The following is a 26,197-nucleotide window of genomic DNA, read 5'->3' as shown; positions in this document are numbered from 1 at the left end:
TACATAAACTCTTTTCCATACACTACATACACTCTCATTTCCATACACTACATGCACACTCTTTTCCATACACTACATACACACTCCTTTCCATACACACTCTCTTTTCCACACACTACATGCACACTGTTTTCCATACACTACATACACACTCTTTTCCATACACTACATACACTCTCTTTTCCACACACTACATACTCTTTTCCATACACTACATACACTCTCTTTCTATACACTACATACACTGTCTTTTCCATACACTATAATTATACACTCTCTTTTCCATACACTATATACACACTCTTTTCCATACACTACATACATTCTCTTTTCCCACATATGCAACACTGATGAACCTATGACTCCATTTCAGTTGAATGAAATCATTTTACGTTAAATGGAATAAAATACTAGAGTTTTTTCGACCGTGAGGGGGTCGGTGGTATTCGTCAGTTGATGGCTGGAATTAAAAAAGAAAAGGTTGTCTCGACCATGAAAGAGCTAGGTACTAAATGAATAATAATTTGTACTGTTATCTTCGATTACATCAAACCGTTTATAGAGATCACATGACATCCTCTTTTAGTTTTTCCTTTTTTTTTTTTCCTTGCTCTCTCCGGGGGATTTTATCAGGTTAGGGTAAATTTTTGAACCTAGAAGAATAGGTATATCTTTCGTTAACCCTTCCAGTAGAAAGGGAGTGTCGTAAATTAAATACAATCGTGTGGAGGCAGCAAGGATACACTACCATAGCACGTCGTTACAGTGTACAACGGCTTTTCACTGTATTGTTTTTACTTTGACTTGGCACAGATTTTGTTCTTTTGCAGCTTATTTCAAGTAGGCCAGTGGCAGGAAAAGACAATGTGCTGGTTCTATATCCTTCCCATAGCACTTCTTTATGAGCATCATCATAATCTAGTGTTAATCTATTCCTACAACTCAGCAGTCAAGATGGAGATTTGGCAATTTTTGTTCAGGTTAGAGTAAAAAGAGTATAGTAATAGTTTATTCCACTTTTCCTAATGCTTCTATTATAATTTTCTGGTACAATATTTGCTTAAGTTATACACTAATGAGGAATTTCTTATAATTATCAAGCAAATGGAATGGGACGCCTTCACGTGACCGCACCGATATAACTGAGAAACTCCTCCGTCCCGCCATACAAACGCCCCTCAACTCCCTTCTTATACCCCGAAAGGAGGATGGTGGACTGCAGGAAGAGGATTCGCCTTAACCATCATCATCATCACCATCTTCCATGTTTACGGTGGATCTAAAACATCAAAATAACGCGAAAAGCAATAAGATAACAGTTCAGTAAATCTGAGAGCAGTATTTTTAGTTCCATGCTAGTCACAGCACCTCATCTTTAGCGATGTACTTTGAATAGAGCACTTTAACACTCTCTTGGATCTTGCTGTAGGTATATTGATGTAGGTAGACTTTAATTACTTCAGTCACATACAAGAGGATGCGGAGATGTCAGAATGAATCGCTAAGGGAGGGGTGTTACGAAATAACCAAAGCCACATAGAATACTGCTGTAGGTTACGAGAGAATCGATCGTGAAAATGTTCGAGAATCCCAGCCCTGATGTGACAAATAATTGATAAATATCAGCACGCAGTCTCTCTCTCTCTCTCTCTCTCTCTCAAACACACACACACACACACACACACACACACACACACACACACACACACACACACACACACACACACACACATTCATACATATATAGATAGATAGGTAGATAGATAGATAGATAGATAGATAGATATACACACACACACACACACACACACACACACACACTCAGAATCAGCCCTAGAAATACCTCCTAGCAATACCTCCTGAAGTTAGCACGGCTAGTCCCGGGATGCTGATTTCCATTCTGTGTACCATTTTTGCACTTTTTCTTATCCAGGTAAGTCCAGGTTGTTAGGTTAGTTGGTCAGTCAGTCAAGCTAAACACCTAGTTTAGGTTAGGTTAGGTTAGGATAGGTAAACTAAGGCCAGAGTATATATATAAGCTAATGAAGTGAGTTTAATTAGAATGGGTTAATTAAGGTTAGATTGAATTAGGCTCCAGTTGCGTTGGGGTGGTTAAGTTCAGGTTACGTTAGGCTAGGTAAGTTAGCTTAGGTTAAGTTAGGTTAATTTAATTTAGTTGAACGCTTAACATAACTCAGCATGCAGCTAAATTACCCTAACCTAACCTAACCTAACTAACCTAGCCTAACCCATTCTACACTTACCCTAGATTTTCCCGGCGAAATCTAACCGCAGCCTAAAATAATATATGCCAGCAGGGGTACCCGACTTTGCCGGGCCAAAAAGGCGAACACTCTAATCCTATTTGTTCTAGTTCAGCCTTTCTTTCTATTCAAGAAAGACTATGTACACTTCCTCTTATGCTTTTGAAGAGGGATTATAAAAGGTCCAGGAACTTTCTGTTTCAGCTTTCTCAAACTTTCGCACAGTATTTGTGCGTACTTGTTTATTATTACCAGTGACCTTAAATGACCCCCGACCGGTGACCTCAAGTGACCTCGGATGTCAATTTCATGTAGCCTGTGTCGTAACTGGAGGACATTTGAATCTCCATGCCAAAAATTGGGCTCCTGGGTCCAGTCATTTGAGCGTACAGTTTATTACCGGTGAACTCAAATAACCTCCGATCACTGACCTCAAATGACCTCGAGGTCAACCTCACATAGACTATGTCCGAACTGGAGGTCATGTGAGTTTCCATGCCAAAATTTGGCTGCAGGGGTACCCAGCGTTGCCCGGGCCAAAAAAGGCGAACGCTCTACCAGTGACCTCAAAAAACCCAAATCTGAATTTTGACCTCCTATACAACCATCCTTGGTTCACCCTGATTCAGAATATATATATATATATATATATATATATATATATATATATATATATATATATATATATATATATATATATATATATATATATATATATATATATATATATATATATGTAAGTACCATAATGGTACAGAGAAGGGAAATCTACTCCCGGGACACCCAACTGACATTACTTAGGAGGGTGCAGGCCAGCACAGGAGATAACCTTTAAGTTACCTTGGAGGCAACGGATACTAGCATATATAGGCGGTTTGATGTGAAGATTTGTCTGAAAAATCAGTGACTGAAATGAGAAACCGACATAGGATTGAGCAAAATTATCAGGGACAGCTTATTGTGTAAAAATGGAGTTGCAGAACAGTTATGTGGCAGGAATAGTCAGACGACACAAATAATTTGGAACTGGAAGAAATGAGAGAGAGAGAGAGAGAGAGAGAGAGAGAGAGAGAGAGAGAGAGAGAGAGAGAGAGAGAGACTATATATCCTTTGTTTCTTGAGCTGACTACTAACCAATTAATAAATTCCATTTTATATACTCTCTGGGTTACGTGGATAGTATCGAGTCGCCGTTGGCTTAAAGATGCACTGCACTCACTTAAGTCTCCCATGGCAACACTTACGTCAGCGGAGGCTCCTGCTCCTTCTCCTCCTCCTCCTCCTCCTCATCATCATCATCATCATCATCATCACCACCATTAGGAACATCATCCTAACTCCATTTCCCACCAGAGCGCGCAAAAATTATGCAAGGAAATAAATAGCTGTTCGACCATTAACATTCTCAGGCTCCTATGACTTACTCGGCTGAATAAAATCGTCTGGCGTTACCTGGAGTAGAATATTAGAGTTGCCCCTACCAAGAGAGCGTTGCAGGTTGTTGTAACGGTGACACAAACGGGAATAATTATGTGAAATCAGTAATAACAGACGCTTTACGGTGAGGCCCTTGATCCAACAGGCAACAGGTAAAAGATCAGGTGTAAGAATAACAGTGTAGATGTGATGTAGCCGTTCCTGGTATCCGCTGTTATAATGGGAAACAGTAGTGGTTCTAAATGTACAGTAATTGTTTCGTTCTCTGTCGAGGTAGCAGTAGATGAGCACGTAGTATCATGAGCACCCAGCAGCACCCAGTATCAGACTCCTCAGTAGCAGTTAGTTTCAAAGCATCCACGTATCAAGCCCAGTAGATAACACTGTATCAAAACTGTAGCACCCAATAACAGGTCACTAATTATCAGGCACGGCAACAGGGAATCCAATATCAGGGAACGTGTCAGGAACAGTATCAGAGTATCCTAGTACCACACCCAGTATCAAACACAGTGTGAGACAGTATCAAGGCACCTCGTAACAGTCACAGTATCAGACAGTTTCATCACTCAGTATCGGACACCATATCCAGCACAGTATCAGAGCACCCCAATACCACATTCACTGTTAGACACAGTATCAAAGAAGTAGCAGGCACAATTTCGGAGAACTCAATATATCAAACACAGAGAACGGTCTCAAAGCACTCATTATCAGCCATAGTTTATGAACACCAATATGAGACACAGTATCAGTGCACAAGTATGAGACGCAGTGTGAGTGCAGGTCAGTTAGAGAACCTGTCAGTATGAGGAAGTGTGAATGAGTGTGCTTTGCCTGTGCTGTGGCTGGTAACGTTTGGTGTGAGTGTTAAAAGCGGACCTGCAGGCCTGAGTGTTGGGCTGCCAGGTGCTCTTTAAATAATACCCCCTCTGCTCCCCCGCCCCGCCCCGCCCTTCCCCTACTCTCCTCCACGCTTGCACATTACCCACCTCTTTCTCTTTGTCCTTATGTCTTTCTTTCGTTTATTAGCCTTCAATAATTTCTATTCATCCTTTGCGAGCTCTACTCCAATTATTTTCCGTTAACACGAGAAATACTTGAACATTATTATGAATACTTGTAGCGTTATAGTGGCAGACTCATTCATCTCTTCATGTGTTGATTGTGGCACGAGCCAGGCGTGTAGATTACCAACTTGAAATTTTATTTTCATAAACATACAGACATTATAATGGTAAAATAAATGTGGGGCAGACACCATGAGGCGTTTAGCTGCGGTGCTCATATCCGTAACAGGCCTTTGAGCCTGTAGCGGTTATTCACCCAATATCCTGGGATACAAGATCATTGCATCATCCAGGTTACCACAGTTGCCTCCTCCAGGGGTTACCAAAGGTACTCATTTTACCTACCAACCCACAAAGGGTGGATGAACACCTGAGTGGAGTGACACTAGCTGCCCTCCCCAGGATCTATCCAAATAATATAATGGGTCACCGTAGTCACTGCGTCACATTTTTATATGTAGACCAGCGTCATCACAAATTTTGTTCAGATTTACCAGCATACAGTATGTCATGTACTGACATAACATATATATCGACATTAGCTCTCTCTCTCTCTCTCTCTCTGTCTCTCTCCACCCAACGCTAAATTTCATTTCTCATAATTTGGAGATTTTTTTTTTCCTTTTTCCAGTTCATTTTACTTAGACCAGTGACCGAATATGACAATACAGTGGCTCTGCATCCCTTCTACAGCAGTTCTTAGTGACTCAACTGCTTTTAATCTCACTTAACCTAAAAATCCTATCTCTCCATCTTAAATGATGAGTTACTGGCAGGCTAACGCTACAAAATGGGACTAGTCACGAAGTAGTGCCATGGATAAAATGTTGAGCTGCAGTATTCTTTATTCTGCCACTGAGCTACACCAAATAAGCTGCAAAGGAGCGAAAACCTGGGCCATGTTAAAATGACAAGAATGTAGCACCATAGTTTACTGTTAAACTCTTAGTACTGCACGGAGAGATGACAAATATAGTCCAGGTAAAATGAACAGAGTGTAATTTCAAGTCTTACATCAAGACGTGGCCCCTTAAGTGCGAGGCCAATGCCAGAGTGCCACGTTATGTCAGGGAGTGCCAAGGTAAGGTGCCAAAATACCCTCTGACTCTGCTTCTCGCTCTCTATTTCGGGATCTCTCTCTCTCTCTCTCTCTCTCTCTCTCTCTCTCTCTCTCTCTCTCTCTCTCTCTCTCTCCCTCCACTGCTTTAACTCGCCTAATTTACACTTTTGACAGAAAGCTATTATCATCTGCTACATAAAATCGCTTGACATTATCCATAGTATGATTCTCAAGTTTTCATCACCCACCCATAAGGCACCACTTTTCCTGTTCACTTTTCTAATGCAAGGGTTAGCCGATGCTCTCAGTATTTACAGTAGGCAAGTGGTCACCTCAAACATTCTTCCTCACTCAGTATCTCTGTCTGCTTATGATTCCTTGCTTTCCAAACCCAGTGTGTTCAGGCATCTTGAAATGAACTGATATTCTCAATAAAACAAGGAAAAAGGCTGTTCTACTTACTGTAATCTTGATCTTTCGTGCATCTTATTAGACTGAATTTACTGATGCGACTGACTTGGTGCTGTGAAGGAGAAAGGGATATTGGGTAAGAGATGAGGGTAACAAAAAAATGATGATCAAGAGAGAGAGAGAGGAGGGGGGGACAGACATACAGAGAGACAGACAGTGACAACGAGAGGGACAGACAGAATTAGAGTTACATGAACAGCAGACCCCTAAGGTCGTCCCTTCCAGGTGATCCGAATGAAATATAAAGATTTATTCTCCACTTATGGAAGTTTAAAAGGTTTATTTATCTGTATAAATGGATTTATAGATAGACAGATAGATGGAGAGATAGATAGATAGATAGATAGATAGATAGATATAGATATATGTATGTACAGTATGTATGTGTAAACTGTCTCATAGTCTGAACATCAACTTAGAAACCCTTTCTCTTGGGCACAAAAGCCCTTCTACGTGTTACACACCTTTACATGGCACCATTTCGACATTAATGCCCACAGTATATACTGACTACGTGATAGAGTTGTCTCCTTCAGGACTGCTGCATTACTTAGCGGGTGTGTTTTTATAATATGCTAGGTCTTCCTTTCACCAGCCTAAGATCGAACTCGCGTCATTTCAGGAATGAATACACTAGGAGATGATTCCTGATGTCACTGTAGCACATGAATGTCCAGTGAGCTTATGCTGGATTCACAACCCTTATAGGATACGTGGTATTTGAAACTGAACGGTGATAATGGGAGGAATTGCTCTTTTCCACCCAACTGCCAACCTCTAAATCCTTCATCGCTTTACTTTTACAGCAAAAAACCTAAACAATGATCATTTAAGACACTAGTAAATACCAAATTATATAAAAAGTGGAAATAATAGTAGTTAGCAGCTGGAATCATAATGAACAATTTCTCCCATTTCCACCATCCAATAAACACTGAATGCCATAACCATAGGGAATCCGACATATGATCACTGAACATTTTACCGGTATATCTTAGAATGACCTCAAGAATTTTCTCCTGAAACTGGAATTGATTTTTTTTAAGTAGTACAATAAGTCCTCGCACATATATATATATATATATATATATATATATATATATATATATATATATATATATATATATATATATGGTGTGCGAGGACTTATATATATATATATATATATATATATATATATATATATATATATATATATATATATATATATATATATATATATATATGAACACCAGTATGAGACACTCTATATATAAGAGTAGCACTGACCAGCACACACAGCCTCACAGCCTCCTGACTCACTGGCTCAATACGTGAGGCAGACAGAAAAACAGTTGTTAGGGAACACTTGTGTATTGTACTGTCCTCAAAGCGTTCCTGTCACACCTGTTCTATCACACCTACCCTGCCACACGTGTCCTGCCACACTACACATGTCCCACTATATCACACCTGTTCCACCACACCCATCTCACCACACCACACCAGGCTGTCCTGTCACATCTTCCCTGCTGCACCAAACCTGTCCTGCAACATCATTGTTTTGCTTAAATATGGAGACCCTCGTAAACAAGACTACAGGGTGCTTGATCTCAGTTTTGTTAATCAAATGTAACCACATGTATATAACACATTGCGTGCACGAGTCACTCATGCCACCTGCAATAATTATTATAAAACTGAAAAGGAAACACAAATAACTTATGGAATGGACTGTGTGGGAGCAGAGCAAAACTTCCAACAAAATGCATTTTTTTTTTTCTACTCAATCGGCCAAGTGCTTACAAATAAAGCATGCCACATGCTTGCTGACGAGACATTCAGTTGCTGTTGTTTTTTAATCTTCACCTACATTACAGTAGGATGTAGCTGGAAATTTACAAGTAAAAAACACAAGTCGCTATAGATGCTGATGAGAGTTGACTTCAACATTTGGCTTGGGAACCAAAGGGGCTGATTATGTCAAAAGCCAAACAACGATTAATCATATTAAGCTTGCTTTGTGGCTAACTTTTTCGTCCACTGTACTGTATATGTTGCCTGGCTACAAATGAAATTAGGTCTTCTGGTTACTGACCACTATGTGTGGCTGGGCCGCCTTGACTGTGGCTCTGTGGGTTCCCTGCCTCTTGTGTCTGTTATCACATAGCTGTCGCGCCACAGACAACTGATCGTGTCACACACCCTTCTTCCTTTGTCTCACCTGCCACCTGTTGGTCGGTCACTCGTCACAACGAACTCACGCTGCCCTCTATTCTCACACTTTACACACCTACTCATCACCTACTTCCACTACCTACTCTGGTATACACCACGCCCACTCCTCCCCTCCCAACACACAAGAGGAAGGTCAAGTGGTATAACATTAAGGCAGGCTAATGTTTTATCGCCGACGATGAGGCAGGGAAGAATAAATTTGTGCACAAAACAGACTTCACCACCTCACCACGACGGCTGAAAAGAAGCTGAGGAATTGAGATCCCAGTCACGTATAAAACGTCGTAGATGGACATGACCACATAACGAAACAGCAAGCATACAATTACAACTGCGAATGTCCAAAGAGTGTAGGATGCAGCAAGAGGGCCTACTTACCGTCCACACTGCCGACATCGATGGCCACACCACGAGGAACCTCAAAACCATCATTAACGTGTACATGGAAACAGCTTGGGCCCTGGCAGGGGGTAACAGAACAGCAATGGCCGTCATGTTGCCGGAACTGTTCGCGACAAGTGGCCAGCCTTCCATAAACATCCCTCTAGAGCTTCTAACACTGAGGAAGAGGGAGAAGGCCAAGAAGATGAAGCCTAAGGACCAGCCATGATCCAGTTAAAGACCCTCCTAGGCGAAGACTACAGTTTCAAAAGCCACTGAACTGTGGCAACTGTAACCCCCAAGCCACCCACAACACAGAGGGCGCGAAAATTCAGGATGACAGTGGCTCTAACACTGACGCAGACAGGGTAGACGCCTTTATACTTCCCTGGAATCATCAAAAGGAAACCCCACGAATTTCGGGTAGTCATTTACAACGCCACAGACAGCATCAACCACGTCCTCCGTAATTATCCATTTGATGACGTAACGACCTGCACGGCAAAGAAATGAGCAGCGAGGAACACCTTGGATGTCAACTCCAGTCGGGTGCAGACGTGCTTCTGTGCACAACGGATAACGACGAAGAGTCCCCCACCCCCCACCCCCATGGAGGGTGATTTTCCTTCCACCAGCGTCAATAGTGAATCAGGATCAGTTGAGGATTTCACGAAAACAATTTCACTCACTAGAAAAATAAAAATCAAGAAACAAGAGCTAAAGAGAAGCTAATTTGTAACCCTGGACAGGATCAGCTGTTAAACTTGCAACTGCTCCCATCCACCAGTGCCAGCACTACCAGCCCTGTTCACCAGCTTACCACTTTAGACTAAAACAAATCTCGACATCTTTATTTTCCCGCTTTGAGTAAACTTCGTGATGAACAAAAAATAGTGCTTCTTTTAAATCAATAGTACTCAAACAAAATCTTCGGAGGAAAATGCAGACTCTGCATCAACTCATCCTACAGGAATGATCGATTTTACCTCAGAATAAGTGGTCACAACAATATCAAGAATAGGGAAACCGGTTCACCAAAGGAAAAAACTACCGCACAAAGGATACCATGTGGATTGCCCCTTAGACCTAATTACCTAAGGCACCGGCAAATTACCAGCGTTACCTGACATACTAACAGCGGAGGTGAACTAATAAACAATTTTATCGTCATTTGGGAAGGTCAAGAAGTCTCAGATTATCTCACCATATTGCGAGTGGGGGATCGCCCATTCTCTGTAACTGAATATCTAGAAGCCCCTTTCTGTATGTATTAAATGTAGTAGATGGCACCAAGCAGTGGCGCAGTACAGATGTGAAGTGTGATACAGATTCTGCGCTGTCTCATGATGCTCACAAATGCCCCATTATATCAAGGATGGATTCACCCCACGCTGAGCACTAGTGATCATGTGGCATCCCATTCATTCTACAACTTCAGGCCTCGGGACCTATTCTCTGCCCCGACATCAAGGATCACAGTGCCTTATAACAAGTGCTGCCTCCTCAAATACTTAACCGGGATCCTTAAGCTCTTCCCACTCTATATCTGCGCCTATCATTACAACCCAGCACTCCAATGAAAATTTAATTTCATCCATAACAGCCAAATTTCCAGGATTACCACAACGCTTTTTTGATCGCTTAGGCGTTAAAGAAATCGTGCAGACTTTACAGAAAGCTACTGGTCAACTCAAGAAGAACTGATTCGGTAAGGTGCTTCTACTGATTAAAGTAAAGCGTTTACCTTATTATTGTTATTATTATTATTATTATTATTATTATTATTATTATTATTATTCCATCCATCCATCCATCCATCATCCAATCCTACATTGCCCCATTAGGAGCGTAGGAGCCCGGGGCTTGGCAGTTTGTCCCGACAATTAAGATGAGAGTGACCAGCCTCACTCATCCCTGAGTGGCAATACATGAGCAATCAACCCCAACCATCCCTTGGATATAAACCTTCACCGGCTCAATCCGATTGGAGCTCAATAATTACTCACTAAAACACCAGGCGCCAAATTCGGTTATATGGTTACCACCCAGCGTAGTAAATGGTTTCCTGGTGCACAGGAGACCATTTGGCTTGTCACTCAGTGTAGAGTCACCCACAGGCTGAAGGAAGTGGAAAGAATGAAGGAAAGAAAGACAGAAGAGGGAATGTAAAGTCACCCGTAGGCAGAAGGACAAGGAAAGAATGAAGGAAAGAAAGATAGAAGAGACTTGAAGAAAAGAAGGATGGAGAGGAAAGGGCAGACATCCGAGAGCAGCACTACATCGAGTGAGTGGATGGTGAGCGTCCCCACCTACCACAAATTATTATTATTATTATTATTATTATTATTACTAATATTGTAGGTGGGGGCGCTCACCATCCACTCACTCATTGTAGCGCTGCTCTCGGGTGTCTGCCCTGTCCTCTCCTCCATCCTTCTTTCCTTCCATCCTCTATCTTTCTTTCCTTCATTCTTTCCTCGTCCTTCTGCCTACGGGTGACTTTACACTCCCTCTTCTGTCTTTCATTCCTTCATTCTTTCCTTTTCCTTCTGCCTGTAGGTGACTCTACACTGAGTGACAAGCCAAATGGTATCCTGTACACCAGGAAACTATTTACTACGCTGGGTGGCTTTTCGTCTCATTAACTCTCCTCCTCTTCCTGACTCCCTTCAACCTCTGACTCTTCGCCGCACTGTTGCATCTTTATCTCTTTTCTGTCGCTAGTTTAATGGTCACTGCTCCTCTGAACTGTCTGCTTGCATTCCTCCACCTCTACGACGGGCGCGTAGCACCCGTCTGGCAGCAAACTCTCATCCCTTTTCTGTCCAACTCTCTAATGCAAGAGTTAACCGTTACTCCCAGTCTTTCATTTATGCAACAGGTCAGCTCTGGAACTGTCTCCCTCTGTCTGTATTTCCTGCTGCCTATGATCTCCAGTCTTTCAAACGCAGTGTGTCCAGGCATCTCAAAATGATCGGATCTTGAATTTGGCTCTCTATTGTATTTTGTTCTTCTCTTGGAGGGAACTGTTACTGCGGGCTCATGGCCTTTGGCTCCTTCTTCCTCGCATAAAAAAAAAAAAAAAAAATATAACCAAATTTTGGCGCCTGGTGGTTTAGTGGGTAATTATTGTGCTCCAATAGGATTGAGCAGGTGAAGGTTTATATCCAAGGGATGGTTGGGGTTGATTGCTCATGTAATGCCACTCAGGGATGAGTGAGGTTGGTCATTCTCATCTTAAATGTCAGGACCAACTGCCTAGCCCCGGGCTCCTACGCTTCTCATGGGGCAACATTGGATTGGATGATGGATGAATGGATTATTATTATTATTATTATCATTATTATTATTATTATTATTATTATTATTAGAAGAAGAAGAAGAAGCATGTAGGCCTATTAGTAGAAGCATGTATGGAAGGAGGTAAAGAAAGTAAGGCAGTGTGAAAGGGGAAATAATAGGGGAGTGAAAGATAGGAATAATAGATTGTTGGTGGAGAAGAGAGAGAAATTGAGGAGATGGAAGGAGCACTTTGAGGATTTGTTGAATGTAGAGAGTGAGAGCAGTGTGAGTATAAGTGGTTGGGGAATGGCTGGGAGAAGAAGAGATGAGTGGAGGGAGGAAGAGGTCAGTAGGGCGGAAGTAGTGGAAGCGATGAAGAAGATTAAGCTGGGAAAGGCCCCAGGAATTGATGGAGTGTGTGGTGAAATGCTTAGGTATGGGGGTGAGATTGTTGTGGAGTGGATATGGAAGTTGTGTAGATTGGCTTGGGAAGAGGGAAGGGTTCCAGAGGACTGGAAATCAGGTATAATTGTTCCTCTGTACAAAGGAAAAGGGGAGAGAGAAGTATGTGGTAACCATAGGGGTATTTGCCTTCTTAGTGTGACTGGTAAAATATATGGTAGAATACTCATTGATAGGGTTAGGCATATGACAGAGGAGCTAGTTGGAGAAGAACAAGGGATTTAGGAAGGGAAAAGGGTGTGTAGATCAGATATTTGTTCTAAGATGTTTAGTGGAGAAGTATCTAGAGAAGGGAAGGAAAGTGTATGCTGCCTTCATGGACTTGGAGAAAGCTTATGACAGAATAGATAGGCAAGGTATGTGGAAGGTATTAAGAATATATAGAGTGGAGGGGAAATTGTTGAGTGCTGTGAAGAGTATGTACGAGGGAGCTAGGCCTACGGTGCGAGTGGATGGTGAGCTGAGTGAGTTCTTTGATCTCAATGTGGGACTGAAACAGGGGTGTGTGATGTCTCCATGGCTGTTTAATATATATATGGATGGGGTTGTAAAGGAGGTGCAAGGTAGGGCAGTGGATGTGGGGCTGGCCCTAATGAATTAGGGTGAGATTTGGAAGCTTCCGGTGTTGCTGTTTGCTGATGATACAGTATTGTTGAGTGAAGATGAATGGGAGTTGCAAGGTTTGGTGAATGAATTTGGGACAGTGTGTAGGAGGAGGAAGCTGAAAGTTAATGTAAACAAAAGTAAAGTTATGGTGTTTGAGAGGAATGAAGTCACAGAGTGTGCAGTGAGGTTGGATGGTGAGGATATGGAGAATGTGAGTGCATTCAAGTACTTGGGTAGTGTGATGAGTAAGGATGGAACTTTGGGGGATGAAGTACGTGAAAGGGTACAGCAGGGAAGGAAGGTTGTTGGTACACTGAAAGCAGTGATGAGAAATAGGGAGGTGAGTATGGAAGTTAAGAAGTCACTGCATGATGGTATTGTGATCCCTACCCTGACGTATGGAAGCGAGGTGTGGACCTTGCAAGAGGGGAACAAGTCAAGAGTGAGAGCAGTGGAAATGAGTTACTTGAGAGGAGCATGTCGAGTGACGTGGAGGGACAGGTTGACGAATGAAGAAGTGAAGGAACGTTGTGGGGTGGATGTGGATGTTGTTGAGAAGATTAGGAGAAATACACTGAGGTGGTTTGGACATGTGGAGAGAATGGAGAATGAAAGACTGACTAAGAGGGTGTATGTAGGTGAGGTGGAGGGAGGGAGAGGGAGGGGTAGACCGAGGATGAGGTGGAGGGATGGAGTTGAGAGGTATATGAGGGAGGGGGGGGTGAGTTGGGGGAAGGGTAGTCAAATGGTGGGTGACAGAGTGACTTGGAGGCGTTTTGTCTGCGGCCACCCTTTGCGGGATTAGGGCGTCGGGCTATAGATAGAGATAGATAGATAGATGTATGGAAAAATCTGAGAGGAGCGAGAGAGTGTTTTTCATTGGAGACATGAATGGCAAAGTTGGGAATGTACAGTCAGGGAAAGTTCCACATTACCCACCTTTCGAAGCACAGGTGTGACAGGTGAATGTGAAGCGACAGCCAGACCTCATATGTCTGGTAACTGTGAGTGTTAAGGAGGGGGAGGCGGGGGATTGGGGGCACAGGAGGGTTTGGTGGTAGGTTGGGAATCATGTGTAAGCCTGCAATGTATGAGTTGGATAGTGTGTTTGAGTAATTTATTAAGGATAGATGAATGTACGATGCTAGAATTTTATTAACAAAATTACGTATATGACTGTAGAGTTAGTGTTGTCATGAAAGTTGTGGAAATTTCCTGGGTTTGGGCAGAGGTTTGAAAGCTTTAATTCCCTCTCGACCTTTACGAGAGACGTTTCCCCAGGAGATATTCGTAACGATATAACATACATTTGTATTTTGTGTTGACTCTAAAACAATGCCTCTCTCTCTCTCTCTCTCTCTCTCTCTGTCTGTCTGTCTGTCTGTCTGTCTGTCTGTCTCTCTCTCTCTCTCTCTCTCTCTCTCTCTCTCTCCGTGTGTGTGTGTGTTTGTGTGTGTGTGTTTGTGTGTGTGTGTGTGTGTGTGTGTGTGTGTGTGTGTGTGTGTGTGTGTGTGTGTGAATTCTTATAAATTTGTTTAATTATTTATCCTCTGTCATCCCACTATTAACATCCACCTTCAAACATTTCCAGTGTTATTCTAGTAATCATTCATCTTGAACTTAGAGTCTAGTGTAATGTGTAATAATTGGTATTAAAAAAGAACAGCATAAATGAGCGATTAACAGACTCTTCGCTTTCCTTTAGACAGAATGACGTGAGGAGTCCTAATTATAAGGTCAGTCTCTGTAACAATCATTGTTAACGAACATTACACAACGAAGGCAAAGAAGCGTACTTTTGACAGTAAACATGCATTATATAATGCAGTAATCTGGCTGCTGCTTCGTGACTATTCGTCGATCACCAATGCTCCGAACAGCGGGTAATGTGGAACTTTCCCTGACTGTACGAGTGGATGCCGCTGAAGTAGATGGGAATGGTAGTGCTTTGGACATCTGTGCTGGTAAGGGGTTGGCAATAGCCAACACCTACTTTCGGCATAAGGTGATCCACAGGTATACATGAAGAATTATGAGGAGGATGGATGGTGAACTTGTTGAACGAAAGGCAATGATAGACTACGTGTGTCTGGATGAGCGAATGAGAAGGCAAGTGTTGGATGCAAGAGTGTGGAGAGGGTGAGGGAATGGAATCTCGGACCATCACTTAGTGATGGCCAAGGTAAGGCTGCAAAGAAAATGGTTGAAGAAACGGAGGGGAAAACAGGAGGAAAGAGCTCTTGTGAGAAGGGTGGAAAAGTTGCAAGATAGTGAGAAAATGGCAGAGTATAAGAGCATTGTAGAAGAAAGATTGAGAAGGTATAAGCTAGAGCAGATGGAAGGGATGGACGAAGTATGTAAGATATTCACGGAGGAGTGTGAGGTGGTTTGTGGAGTGACGAGGAGATGCAGGGGTGTGCAAGGGACAGCATGGTGGAATGATGAGCTGAAACGAGCTGTGGAAAAAAAGAAGAAGGCATATAGTGAATGGCTAGCTGGTAGAGGTAGGGGAGAAGATGAGAAAGAGAAGAAAGAGGTATATGTGAGCAGGAGAAGGGAGGTGAAGAGATTGGTGAAGGAGAGTAAGAAGAAAGTGGATGAATAGTTTGGGAGGAATCTGAGTGTGCAACGGAGGGAGAATAAGAAATTGTTTTGGAAGGAGGTAAAGAAAGTAAGGCAGTATGAAAGGGGAAATAGTTGGGGAGTGGAACATGGGAATAACAGATTGTTGGTGGAGAAGAGAGAGAAATTGAGGAGATGGAAGAAGCACTTTGAGGATTTGTTGAATGTTCAGTACAGAGTGAGAGCAGTGCGATTATAAGTGATTGGGGAATGGCTGGGAGAAGAGATGAGAAGAGGGAGGAAGAGATCATTAGGGCGGAAGTAGTGGAAGCAATGAAGAAGATCAAGATGGGATAGGCCCCAGGAATTGATGGAGTGCGCGGTGAAATGCTGAGGTATGGGAGTGAGATTGTAGTGGAGTGGATATGGAGGTTATGTAGATTGGCTTGGGAAGAGGGAAGGGTTCCGGAGGACTGGAAATCAGGTATAATTGTTCCTTTATACAAAGGAAAAGGGTAGAGAGAAGTATGTGGTAACCATAGGGGTATTTGCCTTCTTAGTGTGATCAGCTAGTCAGGTCAGGTGCGGGTAAGGGGATGGGTCTGTTATGATGTGGCAGGGGTAAACCAGTTCTGCTGTCGGGCCCTGCTGCGGATGTCACTGATTGCATTGCCCAGTTGACCCTTGTGCGGTGTGGTGCGGTGAGGATCTGTCCGTTCTCCCCTTTGGGGCTAAGATGCGAATGAATGTGTTTGAATGGATGAGTAAATGGAGAGTGAGTCGTCCTGTCTCGGCTACCTCCCTTTCCTTGGGGGAAGCAGCCTAGGTATATAGATAGATAGATAGTGTGACTGGAAAAATATATGGTAGAATACTCATTGATAGGGTTAGGTATAAAACAGAGGAGCTAGTTGGAGAAGAACAAGGGGGATTTAGGAAGGGAAAAAAGTGTGTAGATCAGATGTTTTTGTTCTAAGATGTTTAGTGGAGAAGTATCTAGAGAAGGGAAAGAAAGTGTATGCTGCCTTCATGGAGTTGGAGAAAGCTTATGACAGAATAGATAGGCAAGGTATGTGGAAGGTATTAAGAATATAATTATGGAGTGAAAGGGAAATTGTTGAGTGCTGTGAAGAGTGTGTACGAAGGAGCTAGGGCTACGGTGCTAGTGGATAGTGAGATGAGTTCTTTGATCTCAATGAGGGACTGAAATAGGGTTGTGTGATGTCTCCATGGCTGTTTAATACATATATGGATGGGGTTGTAATGGAGGTGCAAGGTAGGGCAGTGGATGTGGGGGTGGCTCTAATGAATGAGGGTGAGATTTGGAAGATTCCGGTGTTGCCGTTTGCTGATGATACAGTATTGTTGAGCGAAAATGAATGGGAGTTGCAAGGTTTGGTGAATGAATTTGGGACAGTGTGTAGGAAGAGGAATCTGAAAATTAATGGAAACAAGAGTAAAGTTATGGTGTTTGAGAGGATTGAAGTCGCAGAATGCACAGTGGGGTTGGATGGTGAGGATATGGAGAATGTGAGTGCATTTCAAGTACTTGGGTAGTGTGATGAGTAAGGATGGAACTTGTGGAGATGAAGTGCTTGAAAGGGTACAGCAGGGAAAGAAGGTTGTTGGTTCACTGAAAGCAGTGATGAGAAAGAAGGAGGTGAGTATGGAAGTTAGGAAATCATTGCATGATAGTATTGTGATCCCAACCCTGACGTATGGAATCGAGGCATGGACCTTGCAAGAGGGGAACAAGTCAAGAGTGAGAACAGTGGAAATGAGTTACTTGAGAGGAGCATGTGGAGTGACATGGAGGGACAGGTTGACGAATGAAGAAGTGAAGGAACGTTGTGGGGTGGATGTGGATGTGGTTGAGAAGATAAAGAGAAATACACTGAGGTGGTTTGGACATGTGGAGAGAATGGAGAATGAAAGACTGACTAAAAGGGTGTATATAGGTGAGGTGGAGGGAGGAGAAGACCGAGGATGAGGTGAAGGGATGGAGTTGAGAGGTATATGAGGGAGGGGGGAGTGAGCTGGGGGGAGGGTAGTCAAATAGAGTGACGGAGCGACTTGGAGGCGTTTTGTCTGCGGCCAACCTTGGTGGGATTAGGGCGTCGGGCTATAGATAGATAGATGGATTATTATTATTATTATTATTATTATTATTATTATTGTTATTATGTACCTTCACAACAATAAATCTTATCAATCAATCATTATGGTATGGCGAGTTCTGCCAGCAGCCGATTTCACCAACTGGCTTCAAAACAAACCTGAAGGACTGCGGTAAAGTTTCTACTTTCTCTGATGGTTCCCTTCTCTGTTCATGGTAAGAGGCCATCACAGATTTTGATTGATCAAAATATTCATTGCTGTAATAGGTATATAGAGTACTTGTACAGCAAAAGAAGGTGGTGGCTCTTGTCACACACCTTATTCAGCAAATGCAATTATACAGCTAGTGATTATACATTCGTGGGTGTAGCCACACCTTGGTTATACATTCGTGGGTGTAGTCATACCTCGGTTATACATTCGTGGGTGTAGCCACACACCCTTTTATAAATATTAGCAATAGTACATGTTATAAACTATAATCTTTTAGGTCATTTAAAACATTTGCTTGTAACTCACATCTTCAGGCCATTCATTTACAGCAGTACCGGTATATAAAAATTCGATGTATTGTACATTTAAAAAAAGGGATTATTTGCAGTGGTAAGTTGGGTGTTGTGTGTTGCCTGATCAGAGAACTCTAGGCAGGTTTTGGCAGATTTTGTCCAAATTAAATTGGACCAATTTTAATTCACTGAATATGAAAAGTGTCACCGAAACTGGAAATTAGCAAATTGTATGGTCACATGTTTCACTTCATTAGGCTATGTGGTATGCAAGCACAGCCATCCACATGACATACATTAAGTTCATATCCACTGAACTGTTTACTTCACCACAGGAGTCTATTCTTCAACTGGGAAGCCAACTTCTGTGTGTATCTATCATGGAGAAGTCAATATATCATTAGTATCAGTACCGTCCAGTGTTGCCAGGTCAGTAGGTGCTGTTGGCGCCCAATCCATCCCGAAAACGCGCCCAAAAAGCGCAGACAGCAAAATGACACACACACACACACACACACACACACACACACACACACACACACACACACACTTCTCCATCAGTCTTGGAAGTGGTGAGAGCCAATTATAGTAATTCTTCTCTATTCTTAACCTGTAGAGGTGTGTGTGTGTGTGTGGTAGTAATAGTAGTAGTAGTAGTAGGTGGCGGTCAGAAAGTCAGACCAAGGAAGAGTGGGGTCAGGTGAGAGAGGGTCAGACGACCTCACCTGTGTAACATTTACAAGGAGGTGGCAATTGCTCTTTGGGGAAGGGTAGGGGGATAATGGGATGAGTGGAGATGATTTAATCTGGATGAGAGAGAGAGAGAGAGAGAAGGATGGTACAGAAAGCATGGAGTGGTAGATGGGGTAGAGGGAGAGAGCTTTGCGTTGTCAGTAATTATGGGATCAGGGTTGGGTTGGGCAGGCTTGGTAAAGGGTGTAGGGGAGGAACAGGGTGGTCATTATGACTCTGGTACTAACTGTACTGCACATCAGTGATGAACATTAGCACTGTAGTAGCAGCATACAGGAATGGATATAAATTCGTTCGAAAATGCTGACAAGAATGACAAAAATGAGACATGATATTCGGAACCTTCCATATGAAGACAGACTAACAAGACCAACTTTGCACTCACTAGAAAGGTGTAGCCTTGTGCCTTGAGGACTTAGGATTAAAACAAAAGGCACACACACACACACACACACACACACACACACACACACACACACACACACACACACACACACACACACACACACACTTGGGGTCATGGAAACGCAGGTCAGGTAGAGATGCTAATTATAGTAGCTGGGGCTTCACAATGCGTTTGGGGAGTGGCAGGGAAATGATTACTGAGTCATACGAGTATTAGTACATCATGCATACGCCATGTCTTCTTACTTCTTTTTTTTTAACATTGCATCCATATAACAAAATCGCCTAATATGCTCCTAGTCATTTCAAAAATCGCCCAAAAAAGCGCAACGCGCAGCCGTTCAAATTTAAGCGCAAATCATCTTCCAAAGTCGCCCAATCTGACGCAAAGGCGCGCACCTGGCAACCCTGGTACTGTCCTCCACTCACTTGATGTAGTGCTGCCTGCTTCATTCACCTTTATCATTCCTTTTCTGTGTCTGCCCTTCCCTCTTCTTGTTTTTCCCGTCTTTCTTGTCACTTTTTATTACTCTTCTTTCCTCTTCAGGTGGCTTTACATTGAGTGACAAGCCTAATGGTCTCTGTAAGCCAGGAAACCATCTACAGTGCTGTGTGGTAACCATATAACCAACCCATACTGCTCTCTGTGTGTCAACTAGCGGGTTGGCGGAGGATAAGTGTCTCTCCTCATAAAATAGCTACTGGTACCCCAGAAGACAAGTACCCATCCTTCATGGGATTATGGCATCTAGCAATAGGTACCGGTAGCTAGATAGACAGTAATGGTCAGAATACCTTGGGAGCAACATTAACTGATACTGACCAAGATTCATTTTCATATTGACTTTTGGTAGTTGCAAAAGTGGGTGCCAGCATGATAATCAATATGTAATACCAAGATTAGTCAAAATGGTGTGATTTAGCTAATTTAACTTGATTTTATATTCTATCTATCTATCTATTGCCAGACGCCTCAGTCACGTTCGGGGTGGCCACAAACAAATCGCCTCCACATCGCCCTGTCCCCCGCCATTTCACTGCCCTGCTCCCAACTCACACCCCCCTCTCTCATATACCTTTCCACCCCATCCCTCCATCTCATCCTCGGCCTCCCCCTCCCTCTCTCCCCCTCCACCTCACTCACATACACTCTCTTCGTCAGTCTTTCACCCTCCATCCTCCCCGCATGGCCAAACCACCTCAGTGTATTCCTCCTAACGCTTCCTATCACATCCACATCCACACCACAACGCTCCTTTATATCCTCATTTGTCAGCCTGTCTCTCCATGTGACTCCACAGGCTCCTCTTAAATAATTCATTTCCACTGCTCTCACTCTTGACTTGTGTCCTTCCAACAACGTCCAAGCTTCACTTCCATACGTTAGAGTTGGTATCACAATACTGTCATGTAGTAACTTTTTCACTTCCATGCTCACTTCCCTGTTTCTTATCACTGCTTTCAAGGAATCAGCAACCTTTCTTCCTAGTTGTACTCTTTCAAGCACTTCACCCTCCAAATCTCCATCCTTACTCATCACACTACCCAAGTACTTAAACATACTCACATTTTCCAATTCCCCACCATCCAGTCTCTCTGTACATTCACTGACATCACCTCTTTCAAAGACCATCACTTTACTCTTCCCAACATTCACCTTTAGATTCCGTTTCTTACACACTCTCCCAAACTCATCCACCAAGCCTTAGATTCCGTTTCTTACACACACTCCCAAACTCATCCACCAAGCCTTGCAGCTCCCCTTCATCTTCACTCAACAACGCGGTATCATCTGCAAACAACAGTACAGGGAGTTTCCAAACACTACCCTCTCTCACCAGGGCCACTCCAACATCCACTACCCTACCTTGTACCTCTTTTATTACCCCATCCATGTACAGATTGAACAACCATGGAGACATGACACATCCCTATTTCAACCCAACTTTCAAAGAGAAAAAATCACTTAGTTCACCATCCACATGTACTGCAGCCTTAGCACCATCATACATACTCTTCACAGCATTCAACAACTTCCCATCTACTCCATATATTCTTAATACTTTCCATAATCCTTGTCTATGCTCCCTGTCATATGCTTTCTCCAAATCCATGAAAGCCACATACAACTTCTTTCCCTTCTCTAGAAACTTTTCCACTAAAGATCTAAGAATGAATATCTGATCTACACAACCTCTTCCCTTCCTAAAGCTTCCCTGTTCTTCACCAACTAATTCCTCTGTTTTTTCTCTAACTCTGTCAATAAGTATCCTACCATACACTTTTCCCATTATACTAAGAAGACAAATGCCCCTATGATTACCACACACTTCTTTTTCCCCTTTTCATTTGTACAAGGGAATAATTATACCTGACTTCTAATCCTTCAGGACTCTACCTTCCTCCCAGGCCAATCAGCACATCTTCCACATCCATTCTACTACTATCTCTTCTCCATGCTTCAGCATTTCACCACACACTCCATCAATTCCTGGGGCTTTTCCCAAGTTAACTTTCGTCATTGCTTCCACAACTTCTATCCTACTGATTTCTTCCTGTCTTCTCACCTGCCTCCTTTTCCCAGCCATTCCCCAGCCACTTATACTCGCATTACTTCCATCCTCTATGTTCAACAATTCCTTAAAGTGTTCTCTCCGTCTGCTCACTTTTTTTCTCTTCTCCACTAGTAATCTACCATTTTTATTTTTCACTCCCCTGCTAACTTCACTTCCACCCTGTCTTACTCTCTTCACCTCTTTCCAAAACATTTTCTTACAGTCCCTCCACTTTACACTCAGATTCCTTCCAAATTCCTCATCCACTCTCTTCTTACTCTCTCTTACTATTCTTTTCACCTCTCTCTCTTTCTATCTACTTATAACTCTCTCTTCCGTCTCTCAACTTCGTCCACGCCTCTATTTCTCATCCATTCATTGTATGCTTTCTTCTTTTGTGCCACAGCCTGTCTCACCTCTTCATTCCACCACGCTGTTCCTGGCACCCCCCCCTTCGTCTTCTCTTCATCCCACACACCACATCACATGATGCACATATTTCTTCAGTGAATATCCTGCACACACCTTCCACGTCCCCCATCTGCTCCAATTTATATTTGCCCAATCGTTCCTCCACTTCTCTCTTATATTCTGCCTTTTTCTCATCCTCCTGTAACCTTTCCACTCTCCTTGCAAATACCAGTACTCCTTCTTCCCATCCTTCCCTTCTTCTATTTCTCCATCTTATTTGGATCTTGATTCTGGCCACCACAAAGTAGTGGTCAGAAAGTCCACTCCTCCAACCTCTATAAGCTCTTGCATCCATTACACGTCTTTGCATCCCTTCATCCATGCACACATAATCAATCATTGCTTTCCTTTCATTCAGTTCACCACCCACCCTTCTCATCACTCGCCATGTATACCTGTGGATCATTTTATGCCTGAAGAGGGTATTGGCTATCACCAACCCCCTCCCGGCACAAATGTCCACTAACGCACTGCCATTCTCATCTATCTCAGCAGGCACACCCCACTCACCAACTATTCCATCCACCTTCACATTCCCTACTTTACCATTCATATCACCGATCAAAAACACTCTCTCGTTGCTTCCAAACTTTTCCATGCACACTTCCACATTTGTCCAGAACTCTTCTCTCACTCTGCTTGCACAATCTTGCATTGGCGCATACACGCTCACAATCGCCCACATTTGTATTCCAACTTTCAGTCTTACCCACACAATCCTTGACCCAACTGATCCATACTCTCTCATGTTCTTCTTCCATCTTGTACTCACAACTATACACACTCCTTTTGCCCTCTCATTCTCACCTACTGCTGCACATATACCCCATCCATACTCCCATTCTCTCACACTCTCACCTCTCCATTTAGTTTCAGTTACTCCACATACATCAACTTTCGCACCCTCAAGCACCTGGACAATCTCTCTCTCTTTCACCTCATCATTCACACCTCTTACATTCCATGTTGCGAATACCATGTCCTTTGTCCGGTCCTTGGTCGTCATCTTTTGATTAGTCCTTGTCCGAGGCTTCTAGTTTGTCTTTTTAGTTAGTTGTTTTCTGGGGAGGGGCACTAACCCTCCGCCAACCCTTTTAGTCGCCTTGTATGACAAGCAGGGGTACTGGGGGAGTATTCTTGAAAACCCCCCCTACCCCCTGGGGGTTTTATATTCACAAAATAAAATTCTGGGATACACTCAATCCTCGTAAACTGTGGCAATTTGGATCTGGACCACTGCCACGGATTACAAATTCCGCGGTTTATAAATAATAACTCTTATGTGAAAAATTAATTAGGGTCTGGACTTTGGCCAACCACCCCCCAAAGCACCCTACCTACACCTATTTAGGCACAAACATACAAATTTAGGAATATTCAGTGCATGTATTTAATAGAAATAAGCAAGGTTAAGGGATCTCACCTTAATCCTGTGACGATATTGCTTAAGTTAATGAAGTGGGGTGGTGTTGGGAAGAACTTAGAACCTCTCAGCATGAGATGGGGGTGCTCCCTCATGCTGTTCTCCCTTCTCCAGCTCCTCAGCCTCCCTCAGGAAGCCCTCAAAGTCTGCCTGGTTTTGTTTTGGTTTCTTCCTGGTTTTGTAGATCGTCCTTATGGTTGACTCGTTCCTCCCATATTCTTTCGCCAGGCTTACAAACTTCTCTCCCTTCTCAACACGACAAATGAGCTCCAAGCGATGACTGTACGACAACGGCGGCTGCTTCTTGATGCCACAGGACTTAGAGCGCTTCTTTGGGGGTTCGGGAGGGTCCATGGAAGGTAGGAGGTGGGGGGAAAGTGCAGAAAAAAAAGGCAGGTAGCTCTCGTACCGCATGGTGATGCTCTGTACTGTGCGGGTTGGCGGGCAGAACAACAACAACATGGCGGCATTAGTATGCACACTTGCCACCAGGGACGGGTGGTGATTGGTTGTTGGGTCGCGGTTATCAAATTGAATGCCGCGGTTTACGATTCCCCTCGGAAAAGGCCCACTTCGGTGCCTAGATCCGTGATTTTCGTGACTTAACAGTGGTTTAAGGGTGCTGGCAGTCTGACAGCCACTTTGCCGTGGATTACGAATCCATGGTTTATAAACACGCGGTTTACGAGGATTGAGTGTATTACTTAACTAGAAGCTGCTTGAAGGTTATTAAGAAATATAGTTTTCCATATAGATGCATAGGCCTGTGGAATATCCTGGACAAAGAGATCGTCCAGTCTAAAAACTTAAATGAGTTCAAAGCAAAATACAGTATGACTTATTGAGAAACAGAGACGGGACCCCACAAGCATAGCTCATTTCCTATATATCACAACTAGGTAAATACACACACACACACACACACACACACACACACACGGGACAGTAAGACACAAGACAGTACGAGCTTGACTCATTCCTGTAAAGATACAATTAGGTAAGAACAATTAGGTAAGAACACACTCCACAATGATGCTGGGCTCCAGATATAACTTTGCTACATCATTTCATCCTCAGTTGCTCATATACTTGATGCATCAGCAGTGTTTATACAAAATTATTTTGCAATGTCTGGAAGTGAGCAGGTAGCATTACACCAGAAATATTGCAACAAATTTTCTGTGGGCATCTCCTCATGTGCCAGCAGTAGAAATATCATTTCTTTTGTGAATTTCAGATTCGTGAATGCCACAGAGTTGAGTCAGTTAGTAGGCTAGGTCAGGTGATGCCATGCTTTCTTGCCCTTTAAAGAATCCCCATATTTGTACTGTGTGGTAGCTAAATGACATCCCAAAACTAGGGTATTACTTTCCAGCAGTTGGTGGAAACTGTTGGGTAAAAAGAAATGTCAGATGAGTAATAAGATTTATAACAGAGAGTGAGTTTCAGTATAGATTTTTTATTTTCTTAACTTGTCACTGAGTGTTTCTTTCCTGTGCCTGAGAATGATAGTTATTTGCCTAGTTTCCAAGCTTGTAGCCACATTTCACTCCCATGCCAATATGATTCCCTGAGGGTCGATGATAGTCACTCATCTGAGATTTTCAGAATAGGCCTATATTCCTAGAACTTAGCAAAAGTTTATTTACTTAAAAAACTGAATGTTCTCATTCTAAGTGTTTGTTTCTGTTTTGCTTACTCTTCCAGTTTCGTTTCGTTCATTTCGTTTTTGAAGGCTCCAACATGCTTTCATGTGTCGGCCTTGGTCACCTAATGGCGGCTCTTCATGCTGCACGATCTGGTGCAGCCTCCCTGTTCAGTCCCTTAACCCCGAGGTCACACTTAATGACCTCATCCCTCGTCTATCCCTGTCCACCTCTCACAACCCCACCCCCAATATAAACACTTCTGACCTTCTACACCCAATTATCATCCCCCATCCTCTCCACATGCCCAAACCATCTCACTCTACGTCTCCTCATCACAACACCAATACACTCCAGTCCCATCCTACCTCTCAACTTTTCCATTGTAAACCCAGCTCCCCCAGGCCTTGCACACAGAGACACACTGCACATCCACCTAATCATTGTCATTTCTTACGTCTGAGCCTGCGAATATCCTCCTTCTTTACTGCCCAGGTTTCACTACCAT

The 26,197-nt window shown here is 43.0% G+C and overlaps 1 protein-coding gene across 1 annotated transcript in view; it reads left to right on the top strand.

Annotated features, from left to right (window-relative positions):
- The first annotated feature begins 18,093 nt into the window (after positions 1-18,093).
- Positions 18,094-26,197, top strand: part of LOC145418152 (glycerol kinase 5) — a 123,688-nt gene continuing 115,584 nt past the window's right edge. Inside the window, exon 1 of the mRNA XM_080286674.1 lies at positions 18,094-18,144. The gene's annotated coding sequence lies outside the window, so the exon portion shown is untranslated. The remainder of the gene's footprint in view (positions 18,145-26,197) is intronic.

This window comes from Coenobita brevimanus, chromosome 112 (assembly GCF_032717465.1).
Source record: "Coenobita brevimanus isolate Jiangsu-jjx chromosome 112, ASM3271746v2, whole genome shotgun sequence".
Classification (NCBI taxonomy): Eukaryota; Metazoa; Arthropoda; class Malacostraca; order Decapoda; family Coenobitidae; genus Coenobita; species Coenobita brevimanus.
The sequence above is the reverse complement of the archived record's forward strand: the minus strand, read 5'-3'. Positions and strand labels throughout refer to the sequence as shown.